Source organism: Macaca mulatta, chromosome 1 (assembly GCF_049350105.2).
Source record: "Macaca mulatta isolate MMU2019108-1 chromosome 1, T2T-MMU8v2.0, whole genome shotgun sequence".
Classification (NCBI taxonomy): domain Eukaryota; kingdom Metazoa; phylum Chordata; class Mammalia; order Primates; family Cercopithecidae; genus Macaca; species Macaca mulatta.
The window spans coordinates 57984748-57993852 of NC_133406.1; the positions used below are offsets into that span (position 1 = coordinate 57984748).

Here is a 9105-nt window from a genome sequence, read left to right on the forward strand (position 1 = left end):
TTCTTTCTATTCAACAGCCACCATATGCCACTATAACAAAGGGGTACGGAGCTGATGGGTTAACACAAATTCAGTCACCATCACTAGGGCTACATTCCCCCAATTCTCTGACACACCTCCCAACTATGGGAGGGCAAACAGAACTGAGTCCCTTGATCTATTTGGTAGAAGAAGTGAATGCTCAATAAATATTTGTTGAATAAATAAATGTCTGAATGAAAGACAATAAGGTAAGCACATGAATAACTGAGGGTAAAGAAACAGAGTGACTATTAATTTTCAAACAATTTCTATTTATCTTTTAGGACAAGGATAGGCAAACTTTTTCTGTAAACACCCAAATAGTGAATATTTTAAGCTTTGTGGTTCATATGATCTCTGTTGCAACTACTCACCTCTGCACTGTAGTTTGAAAGCAGCCATAGACAATATGTCAATGGACACGGCTGTGTTCCATTAAAAGTTTACGTACGTACACAGAAATCTGAAGTTTGCACAATTTTCATGTCACAAATTCTTTTTTTCCCCACTCGTTTAAGAATGTAAAAATCGGCCGGGCGCGGTGGCTCACACCTGTAATCCCACCACTTTGGGAGGCCGAGGCGGGTGGATCACGAGGTCAGGAGATTGAGACTATCTTGGCTAACACGGTGAAACCCTGTCTCTACTAAAAATACAAAAAAAAAAACTAGCCGGGCGTGGTGGCAGGCGCCTGTAGTCCCAGCTGCCTGGGAGGCTGAGGCAGGAGAATGGCGAGAATCCAGGAGGCGGAGCTTGCAGTGAGTCGAGATCGCGCCACTGCACTCCAGCCTGGGCGACAGAGCGAGACTCTGTCTCAAAAAAAAAAAAAAAAAAAAAAAAAAAGAATGTAAAAATCATTTGGCTTACAAGTCGCGTAAAAACAGGTGACAGGCAGAGGTGACCCTTGAGTTACAGTTTGCGGGCCCCTGCTTTAGAAAATAAGCAAGACTGGACGCAGTGGCTCACGCCTGTAATCCCAGCACTTTGGGAGGCCGAGGGAAGTGGATCACCTGAGGTCAGGAGTTCGAGACCAGCCTGACCAACATGGAGATACCCCGTCTCTACTGAAAATACAAAATTAGCTCAGTGTGGTGGTGCATGCCTGTAATCCCAGCTACTCAGGAGGCTGAGGTAGGAGAATCGCTTAAACTCAGGAGGCAGATGTTGCAGTGAGCCGAGATTGTGCCATTGCACCCCAGCCTGGGCAACAAGAGTGAAACTCTGTCTCAAAAAAAAAAAAAAAGAAAAGAAAAAAGAAAGAAAATGATAAGTAGATGAGGAGGTAGGGAGACAACAAAATATTTATTGAGCATTTACTGTGTGCCAAGGACTGTGTTAAGTGCTGCTGAGAATGTAGCAGGGAAGACAAACAGGCTGAGTCCCTTCCCTTAGGAAGCACATGTTTTAAACAGGACAACCTGATTACAAACAAGATAATTGCAGACTGGGTGCTTGGTATGGAGGAAACAAACAGGATAATGAAATTGACCAGGGGAGGTCATTTTAGAGAGGCAAGAGGCTCAGTGCTTTCTCATACATGACCACATTCAACCTGCTAAACACCCTGTGGAGCATCGTCCCTATTTTAGAGACGGGAAAATGATGTCTGAAACCTCGCAGCTGGTCACTAAAGAAGCCAGGCAGCAAACCCAGGGCCTGTCTGCAAGTGCTGTGCTCTGTGGGTGGCTGGAGAGATTAGCTAGGTAAGGGGTCAGGAGTCACAGGTCCAAATCCTCACTCCATGCTTCACTCCTTAAAGCTTCAGTTTCAAAGATGGAAAAAGAAGATAATCGGGATGGTTGTGAACATTATGTAAGAACCTATGGGCTGGGAGCGGTGGCTCACGCCTGTAATCCTAGCACTTTGGGAAGCCGAAGTGGGCGGATTGCCTGAGCTCAGGAGTTTGAGACCAGCCTGGCCAACATGACGAAATCCTGTCTTTACTAAAAATACAACAACAACAAAAAATTAGCCAGTGGTGGTGGCATACACCTGTAATTCCAGCTACTCTGGGGGCTGAGGCACGAGAATCACTTGAACCCGGGAGGTGGAGGTTGCAGTAAGCTGAGATCGCACCACTGCACTCCAGCCTGGGTGACAGAGTAAGACTCTGTCTCAAAAAATAATAATAATAATAATAATAATAAAAAAGGCTGGCGCAGTGGCTCACGCCTGTAATCCCAGCACTTTGGGAGGCTGACGCAGGCGGACCGCCTGAGGTCAGAAGTTTCACACCAGCCTGGTCAACATGGTGAAACCCCGTCTCTACTAAAAATACAAAACTTAGCTGAGCATGGTGGCAGGTGCCTGTAGTCCCAGCTATTCAGGAGGCTGAGGCAGGAGCTTGAAGCCAGGAGGTAGAGGTTGCAGTGAGCCAAGATCATGCCATTGCACTCCAGCCTGGGCAACAAGAGTGAGACTCTGTCTCAAAAAATAAAAGAACCTATGAAAAAATTAGACAACAGTGCCTGGCACACAGCAGATGTCCCGTGAATGTTTAGAATCTATTCTATTTTTTCCCAAGTAATCCTAGTTGTCCTCTTCATCTGCAGTGTGCCATCCTTGACTAAGGCAACCCCAAACTATCGTGTATTCTGGCTCCCCAGTTGGCACTGTCTACGTTTAATTTTGATTACAATCAATCTGAGTTGCTCATAGCATGTGCTTTGCAAACTAAGCATGGAAGGCTGTGCGGGGAGGTTTCATACTGCAGGAGTCAACCTCACCCACAAAACAAGGCAGCCAAGTTTGGAGATTGCCACGCCTCACCAGAGTTAGAGCTTGGAAATGGTCTTATGTCAGGATTTTCATTTGAAAATGATAAACAGGCTGGGCATAGTGGCATAGTGGCTCATGCCTGTAATCGCAATACTTCAGGAGGCCAAGGCTGGAAGATCCCAATGTCAGTAATATTCTTGTTTCACCATTGTCTATATTTATCTTATATTTAACAAAACCTAAAAGGTGATATGACTAGGAAGCTATGCAGTAGTAAAGACTATATACAATATTTTTTAGTCTAAATTTTAAAAGTTGGGTCAGGTACAGTGGGCTCACACCTGTAATTCGGCACTTTGGGAAACTGAGTCAGGAGGATCACTTGAGGCCAGGAGTTTGAGACTCGCCTAGCCAACATAGCAAGATCTTGTCTCTACAAAAACTTTTTTAAAAAATTAACTGCAATCCCAGCACTTTGGGAGGCCGAGGCAGGCGGATCATGAGGTCAGGAGTTCAAGATCAGCCCGGCCAATGTGGTGAAATCCCATGTCTACTAAAAATACAAAAATTAGCCGGGCGCGGTGCCTCACACTTGTAATCCTGGCACTTTGGGAGGCTGAGATGGGTGAATCACGAGGGCAGGAGTTCAAGACCAGCCTGGCCAACATGGTGAAACCCTATCTCTATTAAAAATACAAAAATTAGCCAGGCATGCTGGTGCATGCCCGTAATCCCAGCTACGCAGGAGAATTGCTTGAACTTGGGAGGCAGAGGTTGCAGTGAGCTGAGATCATGCCACTATGTTCCAGCCTGGGCTACAGAGCAAGACTCTGTCTCAAAAACAAACAAACAAAAAAATTAGCTGGTATGGTAGCATGTACCTTTAGTCCCAGCTACTCGGAGGCTGCAGCAGGATTGCTTGAACCCAGGAGTTCAAGGCTGCAGTAAGCCATGACTGTGCCACTGCACTCCAGCCTGGGCAACAGAATAAAACTCCATCTCTAAAATAAAAATAAAAAATAAAAAGTTGGAGCTCCACTCTGCACTGATAATCAGAATTGTGGCTCATGGCTATCTTGAGAGAGAGGTATCAGGGAAGACAGCTTTCCACAGGCATTCAAAGGACACAGTATTTAATTACCAAACAAGTGACCGTGACACGTATACAAATAACTTAAAACATATGTTGTTTCCTGAAGTTCTTAGGAGGAAAAAAACATACAACTATGAGATGAAATTTTTAAATTAATGCTATTATTTACTCATGATCAAGATGGTACTTGTGGGCAAGAAGTGGAAGAAAGAATATATTAATAAAGAATGTAATCACATCCTGAGAGTGATGAAAAAATAAGAAAAAATTTAAAATATTAAAATTTTTTTTAAAAATACAATCATTTAGCAAATAGCATAAGATATGAGACTTAGGGAGGTCTAAGAAAAAACACAAGGACCTTGAATATTAATGGTAGTCCGAAGCACTTTTACTGAAAAATGATTGAGTGTGAAAATGATACAACTATCCGACAGGTATTTATCTATAATACCAGCAATGCTGAATGTGAAACACCACAGAAATGTCCAGAGACTCAAGGTTTTCCGTCCTTTCAAAGTGTATCACCACCAGTCAGAGTCCCCACAGAGAAGTAGATGGCATATTCAACTCTGCATAATTCCAAGAGGATTTAATAAAGAGGCTATTTGTAAATATAGACAGGGTACAGAAAACCCCAAGGAAAAGTGCAGGTTCCTGGGGCTGGCAAGCAGCGTGTCTATTCCAAGGCCTCAAGGGTGCAGCAAGGGAGTGGTCATGGGGACCCTGACATGCATGTAGAGAGGACGTGCTGAGAGAACCAGTGACCTTCTACTTGAGGACACAGCCAAGCTGTCTACCTTCCCTCCATCTGCTGAGGCTCCCAGCTGGTCAAACCCAAGCGGAAGCCAGAGGATCCTTTGGTGTGGTTCATAAGGGCCAGACTGCCCCAGGAGAGGTCAGGGTGGAGAAGTGTGGAGAGGGGAAAGGGAGGGACAAAAGGAAGATTTCCAATCTTTCCAGGTTCAATTATTGGACCTGTCTGAGATACATAAATGGGAAAAAAACCCAGAAAGAATGCCTTTCTGGTGTGCTGGAAATCTTCTGTTTGTGCGTGTGTATGTGTGTGTGTGTGTATCTCTCTATATATATATGTGTGTGTGTATGTGTATACATATATATGTATATATGTGTGTGTGTATCTATATATGTGTGTGTGTATATATATAGAGAGAGAAAACGAGAGAGAGAGAAAAAACAAAGAATGCCTTTCTGGTGTGCTGGAAACCTTTTGTTTGTGTGTGTGTATGTGTGTGTATATACATATGCGTATATATGTGTGCGTGTGTATATATACACATACACAAACGTACACACACACACACACACACACACACATATATATATATAGAGAGAGAGAGAGGGAGAGAGAGAGAGATGGAGTCTTGCTCTGTCACCAAGGCTGGAGTTCGGTGGCGCTATCTCGGCTCATTGCAACCTCTACCTCCCGGGTTCAAGTGATTCTCTTGAACAAGTAGCTGGGATTACAGACTCCCACCACCACGCCCAGTTTATTTTTGTATTTTTAGTAGAGAGGGGGCTTTCACTATGTTGGTCGGGCTCGTCTTGTACTCCTGACCTCAAGTGGTCCGCCCGCCTTGACCTCCCAAAGTGCTAGGGTTACCGGCATGAACCACTAAGCCTGGCCTGTATATTTTAAAAACAAAAAATTCCCTTGACCTTTGTATTGGTTTCCTGTGGCTATAGTAAAAACTGAGTGGCTTAAAATAACAGATGCCTGTAATCCCCGCAGTTTGGGAGGTCAAGGCAGGCAGATCACTTGAGCTCAGGAGTTCGAGACTAGCCTGGGCAACATGTTGTGAAACCTCATCTCTATAAAAAATACAAAAATTAACCGGGTGTGGTGGCTGGTCTCCCAGCTACTCAAGACTGAGATAAGTTGGATTGCTCGGGACCGGGAGGTCAAGGTTGCAGTTAGCCGTGATCACGCCCCTGCACTTCAGCCTGGGTAACAGAGCAAGACCTTGACTCAAAAAAAAAAAAAAGAAAGAAAAAAACCCAGACATTTATTCTTTCCTATTTATAGAGACCAGAAGTCCTAAATCCAGCTATTAGTATATATTCTTGGGCTCTTCCAGCTCCCGGTGGCTGTTGGCGTTCCTCGGCTTGTGACTACATCACTCCAGCCTCTGCCTCTGTGGTCACATTGCTTCCTTCCCTCCTTTGTGTCTTCTCTTCTCCTGTCTGTCTCAAATCTCCCTCCACCGAGGACATTTGTCATTGGATTTAGGGCCCATTGGATAATCCAGGATAATTTCCTCATCTCAAGATTCTTAATTGAATTGTATCTGCAAAGACTCTTTTTCCAAATAAAGTAACATTCATAGGTTCAGATAATTCCTGGATTATCTTTATGTGGCTATAAGAAGTCATAGATTGCCAATTAATAAATGTAAAAGTGATGATAGAATTGGAAAACCACAAGTTTGCAGCCACCACTGAAACTACTGTCTCAGGCAAGGATCATCTAAGATGCTGAAACTATTGGGTGAAAGGTCACTGGAGAAAAGGATAGTCACACACAAACTATCACCCAACATATTACTTATTAATTAGAAAAGGGATAGGTACCTTTACAATGAAAAAGTCTAGTGAAAGCTGCCTAAACCAAACGAGCAGGCCTTGTGCTGACATCATCTGACGTGATTCACTGAGAAGAACCCAACATCAACAAAAATGTATAATCTGAATCTACTCATGAGGAAACAGTCAAAGCCAAATCAACAGACATTCTGCAGAATAACTGATGTGGACTCTTCAAAAATATCAGTATCAAGATATTCCCAAAACAGTGCAGGGAAGGCATTAAGATTAAAGCCATGACAACTGGATGCAATGCCTGATTTTGAACTGGATCCGGGAATCAAAAAAAAAAAAAGAGCTATGAAGAGCAAATATAGACTGTATGTTAGGTAATGGTATAAAACCAAGGTTAAATTTCTTTAAGTAATAATTATATTATGATTATGTAGGAAAATATTCTTATTCTTCAGTTACTTAACTGTAAAGGCCACTGTGACTGCATCTTACTTTCAAATGGTTTAGGAAGGGGGTTTGGGAGGGAGAACCAGTGTTAATACAGCAAAATGTTAACTGGTGAATCTAGATAAAAACAATACAAGACTACTCACCTTGCTTACAGCATCGCTCACAATATGACCCCTGCCTACCTTTCTATGGGTGTTTCTGAAGATTCCTCTTCATATAATCTGTCCTCCAGCCAAACTGGGTTTCTCAGGTTGCTTTGCATTTTTCTGCTTCCCTCCCCTCCTACCTTTCTCAGACATGCCCTCTGCTTGGAATGTTGCCTTCCAGAGATTAGTACCCTCCTAACTCAGTACATGTGTCTATCAAAACACTAACACTAACTCTAACAGCCCCACCCATCTCACAGGATCCTCTGAATCTTTCTCTCTATTCAGTGACTATGACTTTGTGCTGCCTTCAAGGCATTACTATTTCATTCTATGCCAAAAATACTCATCCAAAGGCCAATCCTACACACAAGCTCCAGGGGGATCTCTAAACACCCTAAAATCATTGCAAAATCATGTGGGCCCACACACGCACACGTGTGTGTGTGTGTACACACACACTATGTGCAGTTTTGGGAGGAAAGAGGACACACATGCTTCTCCAGATTTTCAAATCTTCCATGACCCCAAAAAAGTAATTTAATTCTCATTTGGTCATTTTGTCCTACCTGCTTCACAGTAACCTCCAGGATTTATCCAGATCAGTGCCTCCTTAGTGCCTGGAAAAGAGCCTGGTACAAAACAGTTGAGTTCAACTGGATAGAGTTAACACACATGTTGGTGTTTACCAAGAAGAGGGGGAAGTTTAAAAACAAAGAAGGAAAGGAAAACCCTTCATTCCTTCAAATTAAAGATTCTATCACAACTCAAACAAGAACAAAAGTGAAAGTGAAAGTGAAATTACTGTATTCTTTTTAAAGCTTTCAGCCCAGCCTACTGGCAAGGCTAGGATTCGGGACCGGGAGGGATCGTTTTGCAGTCCTCAGTCTGCCTCTGACTCCCTGGGATCTTGGGTAATAAGTATCTCAAACTCGCTATACCTCATTTCCTATTTATGCAACATGGAAAATAATTCTTGCCCCTTATCTACCAAGTGAGGAGACTGTAAGGAAAACAGATGACACACAAAATGCTTTTTGAACTCTTCATTAGGCAGTCTTTACAAATCTTTTCGTCAGAGAGTCTGTGGTTACAAAGACCCACTCGGCTCTAGTGGTTGTTTTGATGTCCTGCCTTCTTTCAGGTCTAAAATACTTCCAAATGTGCTCAAATTTAGCACTGACGGTAAGAAAATCTTGGGCTGGAATGCACTCTGACCACACGCTGGAGCAGCATTTCTCAACAATTTTTAACTCGTATTCCCATTTGATAAGCATTAAAAATCTCACTCCTTTTTAAAATTTTGTTTTATGAAAACAAAGGTTGATTTTTTCCCCTTTTCAAAGTATATAATTCTATAATAAATACTGCTTGGCAAAAAAATGGGAATGAACTGATTTGCAACAGCATGAACAGATCTCAAATGCATTATGCCATGTGAAAGAAGCCAGACCAAAAAGAAGAGCACATGGTGTATGATTCCACTCATATAAAATTCTAGAAAGGCAGCCAGGCGCAGTGGCTGGCTCATGCCTGTAATCCCAGCACTTTGGGAGGCCAAGGCAAGTGGATCACCTAAGGTTGGGAGTTCAAGACCAGCCTGGCCAACATGGTGAAACCCCATCTCTACTAAAAATACAAAAATTAGTCAGGCATGGTGGTGGACGCCTGTAATCTCAGCTACTTGAGAGGCTGAGGCAGGAGAATCACTTGAACCTGGGAGGCAGACATTGCAGTGAGCCGAGATCGTGCCACTGCATTCCATCCTGGGAGACAGAGTGAGACTCCATGTCCAAAAAAAAAAAAATTCCTTTTTCAAACAGTACCCCTCTCCACCCTGTCCCCATAAACATTGTTCTGAACAGTGAGCACACTGACCACCTAGGAGGTGCCTCATTCATTCTTGAGCCCCCAAGACTTAGCACAGTAAGCAAGCCCTGACTCTCAGTAGCCGCCTTCCACATAGGCCATTTCCTGTCCTAAGATCTGTTCTGTTCTCTCCCTGGAAATGACCTCCTCCTGCTTCCGTTTCTTCTTCATTCCAGATGTAGATCAGGAATCTTCTCCACCAGCCTTCCCTGAATCTCAGCTCAAGCCTGTGCTCCGCAGCTCCTGAGC

General features: G+C 43.3%; 1 long non-coding RNA gene across 1 annotated transcript in view; it reads right to left on the reverse strand.

Annotated features, from left to right (window-relative positions):
- Positions 1–7782, reverse strand: part of LOC106994169 (uncharacterized) — a 102037-nt gene extending 94255 nt beyond the window's left edge. The window contains exon 1 of the long non-coding RNA XR_013417382.1: positions 7557–7782. This is a non-coding gene — a long non-coding RNA (uncharacterized LOC106994169). The remainder of the gene's footprint in view (positions 1–7556) is intronic.
- Between the last annotated feature and the right edge of the window lie 1323 nt (positions 7783–9105).